This window comes from Zootoca vivipara, chromosome 5, assembly GCF_965207765.1.
Source record: "Zootoca vivipara chromosome 5, rZooViv2.hap1.1, whole genome shotgun sequence".
NCBI classification, from domain to species: Eukaryota; Metazoa; Chordata; class Lepidosauria; order Squamata; family Lacertidae; genus Zootoca; species Zootoca vivipara.
In genome coordinates, this window is record NC_142588.1 from 60,342,848 (window position 1) to 60,362,795 (window position 19,948).

Here is a 19,948-nt window from a genome sequence, read left to right on the forward strand (position 1 = left end):
CATAAACCAGATGTAGAAAAAGATTTTCAGAGATGGACTCTCCAAACCATGAACCAAATCTCAAAAGCTGCAGGTGTACCAGCTTTGACCCTTCCTGGACAATGATAACCTGGTCAGGGTTCTAGTAACATGCATTTGGGCTGCTTTCCCCTGGGTGTTTGATATTTTGTTTTAAAGCCTTCCATAGAATCGTAGGGTTGGAAGGGACCTGAGGGTCATATAGTGCAACCTGCTGCAATGCATGCAGGGATCTTTTGCCCAATTGGGGGGGGGGTTGAACCCACGACTCTGAGATCAAGTCTCATGCTCTACTGACTGAGCCAACCCAGTGAGACTTACACCCTAAAAAACTGATTGCTTTAAAAGTGGAAAAGAGTTAATTAAAAAAAATTTAAACCAGCCTTTGGCAACCTGGTGCCCTCCAGATATTCTGGATTACAATCCCCACCATGCCAAGATAGCATGGCCTTCTTAGAGGAAGGGAACTGTGGTCCCAAACATCTGGAAGTCACCAGGATGATGAAGGCAGATGCAGGTGATACTGTGGCAGATGTGAGATGCAGCAGCTCCCCAGGCTCCATCCATCAGTTTTGTGTTGTTTAAAGTACCGTACTTGCTTTTGTTTGTCCTGAATTCACAGCTAATCAATTTCCCCAGGAGACCCCAAGTTATAGTAATATAGGAAAGTGAGAAAAGTGTGTCTCTGGCTGCATTCACACAGCAAATTATTCCATTTCCCTAACTGTTAATTTCCACAGCATACTTGAGCTTTCACCTGAAAGCTTCCAGAAAGCTAATGTAATATAGCACATATTTAGCACTCATTTCCGTGTTATCTGATTCTGGGGGGGGAGAATGTATTTGCGGATCCCTTAACCCAGAAAATCAAGGGAGTAAAGTGACAAAATGTGAGGGCGGTATACCAGCATGTAGTTCTTTCCTGCTGTTTTTGTGGGGTGTGTGTGTGTATGTGTGTCATGGGGGAACAGAAGCCCACATGTGTGGAAAGGCTGGGGGAAGGTGACACTGCCCAGTGATGGAATTTAGCACAGCAAGTTGGTATATCGGTAAAAAAATGCACAGTTTCATAACACAACAGGTACTGCCGTGTGAGAGGAATGCTGGAAACTGTAACAGAAGCTCTGGCATTATGATGAGGAAAACTAAAGCAATACCCCCCGTGTCTGAATGCACCCTCCATCTATTTTCTCCCCACTATGCATCAATAACTTTATAAACCACTATCGTGTGCCCCCCATAAGTCACCTTTTCCTCTAAGCACTCCCCAGTGCAGGTGTGTTTCTGTGCAGCTCTCATTCTTTCCAATGTGCTGCCCCATGAAATGTCTCTGCTATGTTTGGACATATTCCTGCAATGTTTTGCTTGGGACAATAAGAGCGACAAAGCTAATCCATGAATGAGTCACCAACAGGGTTCCTGGTGGCATATCCATGCATTATGCCTTCATTGCTGATCGTCCTGTTGCTGTTTTTATAAACTGCATAATTATAGGTTTTTTTGTGAGGAGGAAATTGTCCTTGGTTGCATGCATCCCATCCCATAATGTACATTTAATAGCTTGCCATCTATCACCCACTCTCTTCATTTATTTCCAAGACACATTCTGATTGTTTTGTTTACTGCTTACTGTGTTTATTATTATTTTCATGGAAAATGTGATGTGATACATTTTGTATGAAGGTCACCGCTTAGATAGTCTCCGTGGATATACTTTATCCAAGCAGCACTGATTTATAATGAACTCATACCAGCCTCATGCTGAGGGGCCCTTCCTCTTCCAGATGGGGGGCCCATTGTAATCTGACATTAGCAATGTGCTGAATAAATAACATTACCCACTGAAATACTTGGCAATCACCGCAGATGGGATAAAGGCCACTGCGTAGTTGCTCAGGCTTATCATTTCATCCAGAGGTTAATGCATTACCAATAAGCAGGGACACAAATGGCAGTAGAGCGGTGCCGTCACAGGTGGCTCCAGATATGGCAATTGGCAGCGATTGCCTCCCGTCCAGCAGTGTAAATATATTCAGGCAAAGCTCTGGAGATCCTATATGCTAATAGCAAACTCGTTCTCCAAGAGGTGAACCTTAGGCAGGCAGAAATGGCACCTCCACTCACCACAGGCAGGTATCAGCAGGCTTGTGCAAACCCCAAAATTTGCAGAAGTACAAAAAAACCCTCTTTAAGAGGTGAACCCCGCTCCCCACTAAGTATTTTGTGAGACACCAAAGCAGGTCAATGTGGACTGGGCATTCTCAGTGGCCATGGAAAAGAAGCTGGCTGTTGGAGGGGGCAGATAAAAAACCAGGGAGAGTAGGGGGTGGAATGGAGTATCCAGGAAAAAGGTATGGCTGTCTGGCTGGAACCCTGAGATCCCTTTTCTATTTGGTTATGCCCTAAGCGAGCAAAGTGTGCATAGGGTCCCACTTCTTTCCACGAATCTGCACTGATTTGGGGACAAAGACTTGAGGAAGGGCGTCCGACCACTCTTGCAACAGCAGGAGAAAACTGTCCAGCTTTTATGGAGCCCCCACCGCAACCCCTTCCAGTTTGACAAATCAATTGCCCCCTCCCCCCCCATGCAGAGCCAGAAAAAGAAAACACGTGTCAAAAAATGATCCGCCCCATCAGATCAGTCCAGTGGAATACTAGAGTAATAACCCCCAGGCATGTCTGGGGATGGAGAAAGGAAGAGTGGAGAACTTCCCCTCTCTCTGCTTTCTACTAGAACCTGTGTCAGTGTTAGAGACTGCCAGCCTGGAGCTCACAATCTCTGAAATCAACTATGGATGCTGAGTCTGAAGAACAGACACCTCAACTAGTGCACACCTTGCTGTGGGATGAATTATCCTGGCTCTGTTACTCCTATGCATGCCTTTTAGCCCCTTGCAGAGCCATGCAAAATGGTCCTTTCTCCTGCTGAAGTGGAGAAGCATCCCTTGCCCCAGGCACCAGTCCAATGCCTAGCCTATGCCAATCCCAGCAGCATCTGAAGAACACCTGATCACTGAGCAACTCAAGGAATGCTTCCCTTCTCACCCCCAATTTTGCTGTTCTGTCTCCTCACCCCTCCACCCCCTTAAGTTTGCAAGCTCTGCCCTGCCCCCCCTTCACACACCCCCTAAGTGGGACTGGCTGCTTCTCCACACAGGGATGTCTGGAAGGCTGTGTTACAGAAGCAGGCAGGTGAGTGTTGACTGGCTGTTGTTGCTACTGCTGCTCCTCCCCACTGCAGCTTGCTGGCATGAGGCTCACTTCCTTCCATTCCATACCCAGGAGGTTACGTTTAAACTTTTTACCATACTGGAGGTAACAAAGGGAAGGATGTGAGGCCTGAGTACAAGGGATGAATGTGCATAAGGTTTGGCTTAAGCTGAATATGTGAATAAGGGGTTAGAGAATAGGATTTGTAGAGAGAGAAAATGTATGAATTTTTCAGATTTCTCTGAATAGTCAAAAAACCATTGTGGCTGTTTTTACATTAAGAAATGTATAATGTATAATTATGGAATACCTCATTTTTGGACAACTTACCACAAAACTTAACCTTCAGTTAGATATTGCTTGGCATGAAAAATAAATCTCCCTCTACATATTAGTTTCTGCAAATATTACCTTTCGGTTGTGTAACCAGTCAATCTCTCTCTCTCTCTCTCTCTCTCTCTCTCTCTCTCTCTCTCTCTCTCTCTCTCTCTCTCTCTCTCTCACACACACACACACACACACACACACACACACACACTTCATTTACTGTTATATACTGACTTCTCTCTCATTTCATGTTTGTTTGCTCTATGATTTGCTCCCTGCATTTCTTTCTGAAATAACTTGCAATACATCCTTTAAGTTAATATTATGAAATTGCAATCCTTTCTGAGCAAACAGGAAATCCAGACACATATTTTTAATCCTCTAAATTTATGCATACAGAATTGTTTCCATTTTGGAGAGGGGTATATATCTCTTAGGAAATAATATATGTATGTAGGTGCATGTTAAAGGCAGAGTGCATTTTAAATAGGCAACACAACCCCTGATGTTGGGGTGGAGAATGAGCAAAAGCCTTTGTGGGGTGATAAAGTGCAGGGTAAGGCAAGACAGTGTAGAATAAGACCCAAGTGACTGGCAGCCTGGGATCAGGAAGCCCCGAACCAAGACTCTTTGCGGCTCAGACCAAAATAGCTGCCTACAGAGATGAAGGATCTCCTCCCTTAGCAGATGTTTTGAGGTTATCAATGTGAACATTGTGCAGGAAAAGACATTAAGGAGGAGGTAGATCTTGTTATGGAATGGCCAAAATGTTCAGGATCGGCATAACAACTAAATTCCATGTGCTCACTAAAAGGTAAAGCATATGCTTGTTTTCTCCTGCTCCGGAGGCTAGGACCTGAACCAATATATCCAAGTTACAAGAAAGGAGATTCCAATTGAACAGCAGGAAGTACTTTTTGACAGGGAGAGCTGTTTGACAGTGGAACAGACTCCCTTGGGAGATTGCAGTCTCTCCTTCCTTGGAGGTTTTTAAGCAGAGGTTGAGTGGCCATCTGTCATGGATGCTTTAGTTAAGAATTTTGAGCCGCAGGGGGTTGGACTAGATGACCATCGGGGAGTACATTCCAACTCTACAATACTATGATTCAATGAAATCAGTATTAGATAAATGAGAAATATGCACTGACTCCGAGGAAGTAGGTGAGGGAAGGCTGTCATAGCACTGCTGAAAAAAGATACCCCTCTCTCGCTCTCACTCTCACACCACCCACAGCCACCCTCACCCCAGCCTAGCCTGATTAAACAATCAAACCAATAAGAAACCAAAAATATTGGTGCCTGTTGTCAGCTAGGTGGGCTTGGTTGCCAGAAATTTTGCTGCGCTCTTGTGCATTGTTGGCATCCATCTGTCTTGAGAGATAATGGAGTGCACCTCTGGGGGTGAAGTCACTCTGCTGTGTCAATGGCACCAAAGGGACCTCCCAATGGCACAAGCATGGGCAGTGGTATGGCGGACCTGGGCTGCCCAGACAACAAGACCCTCCTCTCAGCCTCGCTGATGTGGCTGAAAGGAAAGCAGAGCAATATGTTTGGCACCAGCTTGTAAGAGTTGGCTGGGGAAGGCTAGGAAATTATCAGCTCTGGCTGGGAGAGGTGATAATGATGGGTTAACTCCATGAGCATAGGAGAACCATGTGCAGCCCATCCCTGTACCTCTGGTTCCCTGGGGAAAGGTCCTTGTATTATAGACATTTGCTCAGAAAGACAGATGCAATGAATAGTTTCCAGTAATAACCAGATAAGGTTCTTTTCACCATTCCTCTCCAAAACCTATCCTAGTTTGATGTGTAATTTTGGACCTCATATACTGATAAACTATATGCAATTAATTACTGCATGAACATATGATAAAAATGACTCTTAGTGCATTTCACTGAAGTGTTCAATCATTTGGGCTCTGACGCAGCTTCAGAAAATTATGCGCAACTCATGATAATACATTCAAGGTGAATGCAAATCTAGCCAAGCTGTGTTGCTCTGCATGCAAGTAATAAACACAAGTATTGAAACCTACAAGAACAGAAACAAAAACCCAGAACACAAATCCTCAAAGCAGAAGCTGCCAGCAGCTTGTTAGTAGGATGCTTGTCACCTATACAGAACATTTCTTAAGGATAGCATGAAAACAGAGAATAACAAGTCTGATATGGAAATGAGAACCCCCCCCCCCCGGCTTCAAAAATCCTTGCTCAGCAAACCTGAGCTCACTTGCAGCCTTGGATAAGTCTCTTAATTGAACTCACTTCCCCACCCCCTATGGATTGATATTTGTTCCAATTCAGTGGTAAACATGGCCAAGTGAGGATTTGAACTTTGGTCTCCCAGGTCTCTAATCATTACACCACACGGCTTCTCTGGGCACGAACCATCACTGGGTGCTTTGTAACATGACTTGAGCCTCTGTGATATGACAGGGGAAAAATTATTACCATATATAATAAATTCCTATCATTGTGGCACATTCCAGTTACTAGTCACTGTTCCTTGATGCTGACTTTATAGTTGGGAGTTGTCTGAAATAATATTGGCTTTTTGCTCCTGACCCTTTCCCTATAACTGGCTTCACACCAATACATATTAGCAAGAAAAGTGAAAACACAGAAGACTCAACATCAAAGGGACCTTGAATTAGAATCTTCCCTGAACATTCCAGCACCCAGAAAAACATACATGCCCCAATCCCCAGGCTCAGGTGCTTCTCAGCCGGAAGCATTTTTGCCAGGCTGGATGGGGAGGAAATTGCAAAGGAAGATTAAAGATTATTTATGTATGCAACAACTGCAGCAAGAACTTTACTAGCCCCAAAGTGGAAAGTACAGCAGTTACCAACTATTGAGGAGGAATATAGGTTGGAATGTATTTTGTTTTGTTTAATTGGAAAATTTAATAAAAAGTATTTTAAAAACAACAACAACAACATACATGTCCAAAGCCAAAGGCTCAGGTGTATGTATTTAGATTGCCACATGAGGAAGGATAATTCCATTCCCTTTTAGCTCCAGGCAGTGTCAGGGACTGGACTGAAGCGGAGGAGGAATGGTGGGGATCACACACACCCCTTCAGAGGCGTAGGAAGGGGGTGTGGTGGGTGCGATCCGCCCTGGGTGTCATGACTGAGGGGGGTGACAAAATGGCAGGTGAGTGGGTGGCACATCTTGCTCCCGGCGGCAGCAGCTCTTCTGACCCGGTGGCAGAGAGCAGCCCTCCTCAGCCGTGGTGAGGCACACCCAGCCGCAGCAGCTCTGTTGCTGGGTCATGTCTGACCCGGCTGCAGAGAGCAGGAGGAGAGTGAGCAGCAGCTTCCCTGCCCCTCTCCTACCCTGAGCTGTGGCATGTGGGAGGGCACTCTCTGCGTAGAGAGGGCACTCTCTGCTCTCTGCCATAGAGCAGTGGTCCTCAACCCCCGGGCCACGGACCGGTACCGGTCTGTGGATCAATTGGTACCGGGCCGCCCAAGGAACATTAAATACAATTAAATTAAGATTATTAAATCAAAACAATCTAAATAAAATATAAACAATCAATGTCCCCCCCCCTCAGTGGGCCGCGAAACAATCAACATCCCAACCTCAGCGGGCCGCAGTAAAATTATCAAACGTTGACTGGTCCGCGGCGATAAAAAGGTTGGGGAGCACTGCCGTAGAGGAAGGTGTTGTTGCTAGAAGGGAAGGGGGAGGGGCTCAGTGCGAGCCGCACCATCGTTGTGGAATGACCGGATTTCTTGTCTTTCACTGTGATGACTGGATAAAATCATAAGTAAGAACTTCCTTGTTTCCTCCCTGCTTCTTGGTGCCATCGGGGGAGGGAGAGGATTCCTCAAGCCTGACAGGCAGCATTCCACACTGTGTGCACTGAAACCAGTAAGAACTATATGCCGAGTTGCACACATGCACCAAAATCCCAAGGCACAAAGGGTTCACCAAGTCATAATGAGTGTGTACTTGTGAGCACAGTGATAATTCATGCGAGCGCTCTAATGTCACTGGTGAGAGGCAGGATTGCAGTTCACGCCTTCCTGGGATCTTGTGAAACGGTGGGATCCTCTAGATTGGGGAGGCTGGTTGCCTCACTACTAGCTTGTGACCTTTGCACAAAGAGGCTATCGAGCCTCACAAATTCTCATATTATGACCTTGCCACTCAAACCTACCCAGATTTGGCTCCTGTGGTCTGCCTGTGTACTTCTAAAATATTTTCCCTCCTCCATTTTTCAACCACCTGCACAAATGAATTCCGCCACCGAGCCATTAAAATGGAGAAGGGATGCATTTGAAAAGATAGAACCACGAGGAAAGAAGGGCGCCGCGCTGAGGCATTCTGGACATGGAGAGTTGCCAGAGGCAATTAGCAGGCAGCATGAATCTTCCACGCTTGCTGACCGACCATGTGCAAATGGGGCCGCTTGTCCTGTGGGCTGCGGAATGGCAGTTTAGCCTGTCAAGTTGCACTGAAGTTCTCTGATTGAAGGGGCTTGGACTGTGCTATTACAAAAACTACATTTAAGAAAAACACTCTTAATCCCTATTTTATGAGGCACTCATGAAAAAAGGCAGCTCATTCCTTTGTGGGGAAGTAGCAGCATCAGCAGCTAGCAAACAAAAACGCATTTGCAACCTCCCGGTTTTGAACAAAGTCAAATTGGAAGCAGCAAATAAAGGTGTTTATGAACTCCTGGGACCCTAGGTAAATATCTCAGGCTTTTACCAGGCCTGAAATAAAAACACAATGAGCTATTGATTTTTGTACTGTTTTGCTTCATATTTTTTTTACCCTATAAACAATGTAGTTTTCTTTCATAGTTACTGTGAACCGGAACACTTGATCAATCCCGACAGGGGCACACCCAGTTCCAAAAGAATAACAAAGACTCATTATGCTGAGCTTCATGTGCGTCCCTTGATCCATTTCATAGACTTTGAAAAATGCCATGCTCTTAACGTTTTCACAAAATGCATGTGATGTGCCCCCGTTAGCTGGGTTGGCTGGTGCATTAAATCCGTAGTAGTTGGGACCCATTAAATCAATCATATCTGTTTTCTTTTTTTTGCTTTTTGCTGTTGTTGCTTTTTTCTGTTTTGCTTTTTGCTTTTTTGTATAATTTTCTTTCCTTTTTTAAGTTTTTCTCTTTTTTGATGTAAGTATATGATATATTGTAAGATGAGGATATGAATGGAAACTTTAAGCTGAAAATCTTAATAAATATATTTGAAAAAAATAAAATAAATCAATCATATCTCTGGAGGTGCAGAGTGACATTTGGTTGGTTGCAGCAAAGCCTCTAAATATTTATGGGAAAGATATGCAAGTGACCGTCACGTTAAAAAGTGCCTATGGCTGAAATCACAGAGGGAAAATAATTGCACAGCAGTAGCAGGCAACTGTCAGGGAGAGACGTACTGGATTTGTCAGAACACAGAAACCAACAGGATGGACACTGAGGTGTGTGTGAATTGCATACAAGCACACACACACAAAGGTGATGCACATAGCAGACCCTCTAAGTGTCCCTATTTTCCATGGACAGTCCCAGATTTACGGAAGTTGTCCCGGTTTCTGATTTGATCCCAGAATGTCCCACTTTTTCTTTGTTGTTGTTTAGTCATTTAGTCGTGTCCGACTCTTCGTGACCCCATGGACCAGAGCATGCCAGGCACTCCTGTCTTCCACTGTCTCCCGCAGTTTGGTCAAACTCATGTTGATAGCTTCTATAACACTGTCCAACCACCTCATCCTCTGTCATCCCCTTCTCCTTGTGCCCTCAATCTTTCACAACATCAGGGTTTTTCCAGGGATGATTTCCTTAAAAATGGATAGGTTTGATCTTCTTACACCGCATGGGACTGTCAAGAGTCTCCTCCAGCACCATAATTCAAAAGCTTCATTTCTTCAGCGATCAGCCTTCTTTGTGGTCCAGCTCTCACTTTTCCTTAGAATGTCCCTATTAGAATGTCTCTATTTTCATCGGAAAAATGTTGGAAAGTATGGACTAGGTAAAGGTAAAGGGACGCTCATCTCGCGTTATTGACCAAGGGAGCTGGCGTACAGCTTCCAGGTCATGTGGCCAGCATGACAAAGCAGCTTCTGGCGAACCAGAGCAGCACACGGAAACACCGTTTACCTTCCCGCTGTAGCAGTACCTATTTATCTACTTGCACTTTAACGTGCTTTTGAACTGCTAGGTTGGCAGGAGCTGGGACTGAGCAACGGGAACTCACTCCATCGCGGGGATTCAAACCCCCGACCTTCTGATCGGCAAGCCCAAGGCCAGGCATCCTCAAACTTCGGCCCTCCAGATGTTTTGGACTACAATTCCCATCTTCCCTGACCACTGGTCCTCCTGTTAGCTAGGGATCATGGGAGTTGTAGGCCAAAACATCTGGAAGGCCGCAGTTTGGGGATGCCTGCCCTAGGCTCTTTGGTTTAGGACATCCCTATTTTCATCAGAGAAATGTTGGAGGGTATGACATAACTCACCTCCAGATATGTGCAGATTTTGCGGGGAATGCTCAGTTTGGGGGCTAGGGAAACCAGAAACTCTTCTCCTCCACTTTCTTTATACTTCCTGACCAAATGATTTCTGTTCTTAGTGGTGTGTGGCAGAGCAGTACTTGGAACTAGGACTTCCTACTCAGCCATAGTTAAAAACCAAGTGAGGTCACTCTGATTTAGCTAGCAACTTCAGGGATGCTGAAGTAGATCGGGGATTAAGCTGGGTTGCTGCCTTTTTCATGACAGAGGCTTTCTGCCTGCAACATCTTCATGACAGCTGAAATTCGGCAGCTGTTGCTTTCACCATCAGTACCACCACAATGCACATAAGCAGAGCTCTGCTGAATCAGACCAAAGGCCCATCTAGTCTGTTTTCCCACAGTGGCCAAGCAGATGCCAATGCGAAGGCAACAAGCAGGACATGAAAGTGGCAATCAGCTTCTGTGACAGATGGGATAAGTAAGGAACTGACTGGTTCAGATCATACACACATCAGCCAAGATAATGAAATAAAAGGTTAATTCAGGGCTTAATATCATTAATCATGGTTCTATGCATGTTTAGAACTAAGTCTTTAGAGTAATTGTGCATAGAATTGCAGCCTCAGTGGGATTAAAGTTGCATAATAACAAGGTAAATGTTCAGTATAGTCACTATGGGTCAGTTTTAGCTCACTGCTTACAGGAAAAAAATAGTCTTTTAAATAGGATGCAAAGTGCTTTACCATCATTATATTAATCTTCTTTGCAAGAACCTTGTGAGACAGACCCTTTAAAATTCCCATTTAATAGGTGTAGAATTGACTGGTAGGAGATGTTGACTTGCTCCAGTCCTTGACAGCCCAGTTAAGGGGAGTTAAGGCTGCAATGCTGTACACTGGGGTGGCTAACCTTCTTGGGCAGCTTGAGAGCTACATTCAAAATTGGGCAACCTTCCCATGCTACCAAGCACACATCCACCCTTGCTCACGCATACATATATACATACTCACAGAACATGCAGATCACACACTTTCCCTCTCATTTACACACATACAGAAACACACACAGAGCATAGCTGCCAAGTCTCCCGCATTCCCCGGGAAACCCCCGTTTTTCCAGCTGTTCCCAGCCGAAAAAACAGATTTTTTGTTTCCCCCCGGGTTATTCTGGTGCAGCGGCCATTTTGGAACTGGGCAGAGCAGCATCAAAAGTCTCTTCTGAGCATGCTCCGCCCAGTTCCAAAATGGCGGCAGCGCTACTTCCGGTCTGCTACTTCCGGTCCGATCCCTTATTTTTCAGGCAGGAACTTGGCAGGTATGACACAGATAAATACACACATGTAATCACACACCAGTCATACACTATTGCAGGTCTGGTCTCATGCCAAATCACCCTAGCCCAACATAATGAGGTGGTCTCTGAAGGGTAGAGATAACTATTGTCCTCTCCATCACCACAATGGCAAGGAAAATGGGGATCGAATTGATTAGCAGGCCTGATATTGGGAGCAAGCCCTTTTGAACTCAAGGGAGTTTACTCATGAGTAGACATATACAAAATTGCACTGTGAAAAATCACATGGAAAGGAATCCAAGAGCACTGCCCTAAACTTTGCCGCTCCCCCACTGATAGCAGTGTTTTTAATACTGGTATATAGTGGCCTCTCCACCAGCCTCCACCAGCTCCCAGCTTCATCCAGTTGGGTGGGAAGCTACTGCCAGTGGTTCTCCCTTTGGCAGTAACCAATGGAAAGCCTTGATGTGGTGCTCTGGTCCATGGGGTCACGATGAGTTGGACATGGCTAAACGACTCAACAACAACAACAACAACAACAACAACAAACCAGCAGCCATGGAACTGCTAGCTTCAAAGTCCTACAGATCCTCATGCTTGGAGCTGCTACAGCACTTTCTTCTTTTAAACCACCACCACCTCTTGCCCTAGCTAGCATGAGCTGGGAGGGCTTGGGCTGCAGTAGCACAGGGGCTTCCAAACTGTGGTCTGTGGGCCACAAGTGGTTTGTGAGCTTCATTCAGGTGGCCACACAGCATCTAGCACAGCAAATGGCAATTGCTGCAACAGGGAGAAAAATTACTAAGTGGTTCTCCAAGACCCTCAGAGATTTTCAAGGGGGTCTGTGGGGAGAATGTTGGGTTTGAGGTAGTGGATCCACCAGTTCATTGCTCACTGGACGGGGTTAGGATTTCTCTGCTGGTCTCAGAAGTACAAATGCAATGCTCCATCCATGAATGGAAGCAAAAACTGTTTCGAAAAAGTGCTCCTTAGGCACCTATGAGTTCTCAAGGCTCGTTATTGTCGAAATTAAGCCACTTTTGAAGATAACCTATACAATTTACAGCTTTCTGATTCTGCTTTAATTGTTCAATTCTTTATTTTTTAAAGAAACATTAGCAACAGGCAGAACAAATAAAAAGAAGAACCTATCTACTACACAGCCATGAAATTGACTCTCTTGGTGCTCTTAACTCTAAAACCAGTGAGCTGATTTCCTTCAGACCTGGCACCTGATAATGTGCACTGTGGTGAAACTAATAACTCACCTGAGAGGCAGCAAAGTTACAGCAGAAGAGTCAATTTGTTTTATTCATGGATATGCTCTCTCTTAAGGTTAATTTCTGTGTTGGGACTGTAACTCTTAACGTAATCACCTTTCATTGATTAGCAATTTCCTGCCTTTGCTCCAGCAACCCTTCCCAGGACATTTGGTCCCTCGGTTTGAGAGTACTGTGCCCCCTTCAATGGTTGCCAGCCTTGAGATTATGAATCTTCACTCTGATAAAAGTAGAGGTGTTCTTTATAAACCAGGCAAGTGGGAAAGATTGGAGATATTCAGGGCAGCTTCAGATGTTACAAAGCAGTGGCAACAGGAGAAGTATCGCTTCATCTTCCTGTGTTACGTGAGACCTGAAAACTCATTCTTCTCCCTCTGTAGTGAGGAGTACATGGAAAGCTGCATGTAGCATTCCTGTGTGTAGGATATGCATGTTCTCTGTATACACATCAAAAAGTATTGTGGGAATGAGTAGGATATTTTTTAAAAAATAACATTTCATTTTTACATATTTAATACTTAAAATCTTATCCCCTGGGAACTCTTGTTAACTATAATTGTTGAAGTAACACTGAAATGGAAATAACTTTGAACGTGTATTGCTGAAGGTTTAACATGGAGAATTCCATTGGGCTATTCTATAGCTAAGAAGAGCTCTCTGAGCACCTAAATGGGTTGATAATTAACCGTTTGTGTTCTCTGCTCTCTCACGTGGGGTTTAGCTCTAGATCATGTGTGTGGGTTATTCCATTGCAAATCTCCATCTTAGGGAGTTGTCTTTGAGTCTTTTTCTAGAAGCCACAGAGAACAAAGGATGGGATAATGAGGTCTCTCCTGGAGAGAAAACAGCTCCAGGCTAATGGAGTCTGTGTGGAGAAAGACAGACCTCTGATGTTAGGGTAGCTCTGTTTGGAGTAATTTCATTTCTAAAAGAAACTGAACCTGTTCTGGACATGCACATCATATTACATAACTAATTGGATGCATCACTATTGTTTTATGTTCTGTTTTGAAGAAAGTTCGGTTAGTAAAGCTTTGAAACCATAATATGGGTCTGGACAATTTTTATTCCAAGAGGAGTCAGTTTGTATTCATCTAATTATTTCAAGCTGCACAATATTAATATCTACAATAACTCAAGCTATCTACTTCTAGTCCATTTTCCTCCTGACTTTGACTTGTTTATTCTAACACCCAGACAACTTTTGAACTGTGTTACTAAAGTTTGTGGGATTAGTTTCAGCTGTGGATTGTTTAACATTCCCGATCCCTCAGGTATAATTGCCGGGCTGAACATTTGGCCAAATGAACTCTGCCAAGCCCACGATTTGTTTTACAGAGGGTCACTGGTGAATTTGGTTTAAATGCCTAGTGGCCTTTACTTGAACTGAGCAAACAACAAAACAAAACACAGACTACTACAAAACCAATGAAGCAGTGGGCCTGTGTGTGAAACATGCAAGCACAAAAATTCTGTAACTTTTACGTGAAATGAACTATTGAGGAGCAAGCTCCCAAGCTGGGGTGGAATTCAAATGAGCACTTGAACAAACAGGTGGATTTTTTATGTGTGTACTTTTATTAGTGTGTTCAAATGGGGATTTGAATTCTTTCTGGGAGGTTTCATATCCCTCGTTCTATATAAATGAAATGTTGCTATATTAGGAAAACTGCTGACCAAATCGAATCACTAGGAATATAATATAACCTGCCTTTTCACTGGCTCCAGATAGTATGAACCTATATTCAGAACTTTTAAAAATGTGGATATTACCACATTGCTTTCTATAAACTGGGGACATTTTTTTATAAGGGGACTTGGAGGCATAAACTGACTGGTCAAACAAAAGCATCATAATAACTTCATTATTAGGGTACGGAAGATGCAATGCTAGTTTCAGTCAATATGTGTGAACTTTCTGATTTAAGAGAGCAAATATCCTGCTGTTCACAGCAGAACTGTGTGGTGAAGGCCTGGAGCATCCAGCCTTCAAAGCTAAATTATGGCATTGTAATGTAAAGAGATATCTCAAAAAATATCCTAGCTGCTTTTTTATTTTAAAAAATTAACATAAAAAACAATCAGCGCACATGACAGGAGGGATACTAGCTTTCTTCGATTTAGCTGAAATATTTTCTTAAGACAATACATTTGAGCTGATTTGGATTGAAACAAACCCCCCCCCCAAAAAAAAAGATGAATGAAATGAATAATCTGGGATGAATAAAAGCAGATTGGTCTGAGTCACCCTTTCTGGGTGTCCAGAACTGAGAAGACTTAATGATGGTGCATGTTTTGTATGAGCAGCCCGACAGATAAATGCAACCAAAGGGTTTGCAAATGAGATGATCAATGAGGCTGCAAGTATTGCAAACTGACTGCGAGGCTTTTTGCATTTCGTTGTTGTTTTAATTCCCCCCCCCCGCCTCGGCCAAATGGCCGGTCATCCATTCTGATAGCCTGCACCAGAGCTTCAAGGGATGGGAGTTGAAAAGTAATGATGGGCATTACTGTGCTATAATTGCGGCCACAGCAAATGGGTTGTGAAATAAAAGGCATTTGATAGTAAGGCCATCCAAATGGGAATCATTGGGATGCATTCTTGTTTCTACTGCACTGAGTTCGCATTTCTTAAACTGGAGTGTTATTAGCATAATTTTGATCTGACACCAGAGCGATCTATACTCCTCGTCAGATCAGTGAGCAGTGCTCCGTTTCTGAAGAAGAGGAAGAGAAAAGGAGTGGGAGCTGACATCAGAGCCAGCCTGTGGTCACCCTGAGGTTGTTGGATTCAGCCAGCATGGCCAGTGGTCAAAGATGATGGAATCTACAATCCAACGACTTCTTCAGGGTCACCGTAGGAAGCTGCCTTCTATTGTCAGATCCAGGAATGGCTGGCATGGCGGGGCACAGCCACCCTCTTGATCTTGGCATCACTGCAGCTTACCTGAACGGTGCTGGGGTGGGACAGAGCAGCAGCAAGGTCAGGGCTGCATGGAGTGTCTCTGTTAGCACATCTGCATGACCCCAACCCTGCAATCATCTCATATCCTAGCACCATCCAGGTAGGATACAGTGACATCAGTGTTGGATGGGTAGTTCTGTGGCTTCACCACAACATGCCAGCCATTACCAGGCAGAGCGGTGGTCTATCTAGTTCAATATTGTGGATAGTGACTAACACAGGTTCTCCAGGGCCCCACCTGATGATGCCAGGGATTAAACCTTTTGCACGCAAAGTAGATGCTCTGCCACTCAGTTATGGACCCTCCCACTTTGCAAAAAGGTGGAACATTTTGACATTTTAACTTGCAGCAACCCAGGATTCCTTTTAAGTTTCTGGTTGTTTTCCTGCTGTAAGTGATAAAAAGTCTGGCTTCTAATAAACTGCTGTTTGAATTTTTCCATAGCAGGTGAGGAATATGCTGATTCCCTTATTTTCTGAATGCTTTCCCATCCTGTGGTATTCTTAGTTTCATAGTAAACATCAAGAATTCCCTTTTTAAATTTGGAAGGGAATTTAGGGAGCTTGTTATGTGTTTCTTCATCATAAGTGATTGAAGGAATTCATGAGCAAGTTGTATAGATAAAAAGGGAACTTCCTAGAAAAATTGCCAGCAGTTCTACACCCCTAAATCAGGACAGCACAATATGCCTGTTTAAAATTTGAGGCCTGCGAGCTCCTAAAAAATACCATTTTTGAATGATTATGTACATCGATTAACATTTTGGTTTGTTGTTATAAAAAACCTACAAATTTGTTCTGTCCTGAGGTCACCATGGGGCTCAACAATGAATATGCATACCACAAGTAATAATCATGCTACAATGCGATCTCCAAATTCATGAAAACCTATAATCTACACAAGCCTAAAAATCCAGATGTTCGTTGACTTGACGTCTTCTCCATTTATATTAGAAATTGAGGTGGAGCAGAGTATAATCTCTGATTTGTGCAACTATATTGGAAGAGAAGTGAAGAGCTGAATCTGTTTGGAGATGGATGTCATCAGGTCTGTTCCCTGAGGTGAACACTGATTTACACAAAGCCTGTTCCTTCTGATATATGAGATACACTCCTTTCTAAAAGGTATCCTGCGTGTTGAGATCGCTCCGTATGGGACAGCTGCCCAGCCTCAGCAGAAGCCCCCAATTTCTTAATATCAGCTGAAGTCATGGATGGAAGGAGCCCTCCTGGCTTTTGCTTGTGAGCTGATGAGTGGATGCTATAAATAGTCTCCGATTCTACCTGCAGCAGAAGTGTACGGTGTCTATAGATGCTTGTTCCTGGACAAGTTGACAGCTTACTTCTGGATTTTGCTCATCTGCTGCAAGGGGAGTTGCGGTGATGTCCCTGCCTGGCCCCAATGCAAGTCCTAGTTGCTAGACTTTGAAAGCTATATCCCTTGTCTGTGACTAATGCCTGTTTGAACTAGATTTAAGTTTGACCTGTGCTATATAAAGGGCAGCAGTTATATCTCCGGAGCACCACATCAAAGTCACTCATCCATATCAACAATTTTCTCCATGCCGAAGCACTTCCCAGGGCAGAAAAGGGGATAAGCAGTGATTTCAGTTTTCAAGAAAAATAATCTTGCTGTGCTTAATAGAAGCTGCTGCATGGGATCTATCTCTTGGCAAAATCCCACTGCCCCCGATCCCTATGATTCAACAGCTTTAAATCTCATAACCTTCTGCTGCCAACAGCCCCATAACCATTGCCTCAGTCATTGTTTTCAGTAGGAAAATGCACATGTAAGTGGTTTTAAGGGTCATATTATTTATTTATTATTATTATTTTATTAATCATCATCATCATTTCTTCACCAGCATGATCACAGTAGGTATTTTCATATACCATACTGTTTAGCATGCAAAATATTGTTGCAATTTGCCAGCTTGATTTTAATTGTGTTCCTGTCACAAGCAGAGCAAATTGGATCAACACTGTTGCTGTTAATCATTGCTACTATTTAACATTCTTATTTGAAGGCAAATTCACAAATATGCATGTTTGCCCTCCAAAAACGTGAACCCGGGTGACCTGCCTACAAATTACCTTCAATTCAGTATGTGCTGTAAAATTGTTTGCAATCTTGCTTTAAAACAAAAAAACAAAAAAACTCTGGTAACTTTTGTTATCCTCAACATTATCATAATTAGACTTGCATTACCAGGACAACAATGTATTTTGCAACCTTAATTGCTCTTATGTTAGGCAAAACAAAGGAAAGACTAAAGATTAAATATCGAGTCACCACTGAACACAGGCAGGAGGGGGGGGAGAGAGAGAGAATAGAGGTTTTCTTATAGCATCAATTAATATAGTGCTGGAGTTTCATGTGGGTACATCAATGACTGGTCCAGGGCAAACATAGGTGCCAAAATCCCATTGTCAATGACTTGGAGAAAATGCCTCTGTCTGCACTTTTAGAGAAGGGGAATAGAGGTACTGTAGCAGTCTTGTGTTCTTCCATACATATTTTATTTGTATTTCATGAGTGTCTTCCAACACAGGACCCAAGGCAGCTCACAACATGAATGATGCAATTAAGAAAACATCAAACAACATAACTATTATCTGGTTTCATTTTTTGCAACCATTTCCCTCTCACTGGAATCAATGGGAGGGAAAGGAGACGGAGATGGAGACATGCTCCTATAGTTCTGGGAGCATGTCCTTTGTTTCCTTCAAAGCCATTTTCCAGTCTTCACCCCTGCATGCCCCCTATTTTGCCCACAGCGTGTCACCCCTTTGGCCCTGTTGATGTGGCAGCTCCATCATTAGTTGGGCCAGGACATCAGAGGCTTCAAGCCGCAGCGGGAAAGGGGAATCTGACTTGATATCTCTCTCCCCCCAAAACTAGAGCTTTGTCTCCAGTGTTAGGGGGGGGGATTTGATCTATCCTCTGCCTCCTGGGATGCCCTCTCTTGGGGGTGGGGGTGGGGGGTCCATAGCACTGCATCCCTAGGGCAGCAGCAGAAAAACCTCGGTCCAGCTCTGATCTCCAGTACCTACACTAGTCTTTTGAAAGAAGAGATTCAAGGTCTATTTTAAACTTCTCTCCCACCTGAATCAAGTACACAAGTTCTAGCAGCACTGATGAGATCCCAGGAGCCTCGGAATTCTAAGGTATTCTCTTGGCCCTCCAATGAGATGCTGGCACCAGGGCATCTGAAATAGTTTACTATTTGGGCTTAACGGCGATATCTGCAAGAACCAAAAATTGCTGAACATCATATATCACAAAGTTAAAATTGAAACCTAGAAACTACAACAAAACTGGGTTCATGAAAAAAAGCCCACCCCCATGCCCATACTCCTGACTTAGAAAGAGCTATCCATTCCTCCTAAGAAAAACAATCAATTAATTTTATTATTGAGGAGGGAACATAGCAACACCTACTCTTGCCCTCCCTAAGCTAAATTCCCTTCCATTTTTATCTGATCCCTGCTTTTCCTTAACACCTCTTCCCCAAATATACGGAAATAAAAATAATATACCCTCTAAGGTAATATACCAGTCAGAAGGCATTAACTCTTAGGGAGTTGTCTTTTCATAACAGCGCCTGCCATTGATGCCAGAATGCAGAATTCCAAGTTAGGGCCCTGCTTTTTAAAATCATCTCTAGTTCTCAGATGAGAGGCACATTTTGAACACACTGTGCTTGAGAACGTCATAGGCTCCCCATTGTTGAAGCAACATTGTACTTTTTAAAAAGCTCTTGCAGAGCCTGTCCTGCCACTTGGAGCTTATAGGTACCTATTACCTCCTCCCCACATCTGGATTATTCTTGTTGAAGCAATTCCCCTCAGGGCTTTTTTTCTCCTGGTACCCTGTAGGTTCACAATCCGTCAACAGAATAGAGATTCTGGAAGCTCTATGCATGCATAATGAGACTTACCACTGGCCTGGAGTTTTCAGAGAATACAAGATGTTGAGAAAACAGTCATCTTTGTGCATATGCATCTATCTGTTGCTATAGCCCTTCACTTGTTGAAGGAAATTAGACAATATGCATGTGCATGGAATGGTGATGCTTTCACCCTTTAGGGCTTATTCACATCTCCGTTTGCCCCACAATTTCATCCAGGGAAGCCCAATCTTTAGTGCTGAAACCTGATTTTCAGGTTTTCTGCAGATTGCCATTTGTTCTGATTTAGCAGTCAAGAGTGGGTTTTCTGGGGGAAAGTGGCACATGGATGCACACCTTCCTGTTAACCATGTGCCACAGCAGTGACTCCAAGCAAACAGCAGAATAGTTGCTTTATTAAACAGGGAATGAACAGGACTAGCTTTGAGGGCAGCTCATGCAGAACTAAACTGGC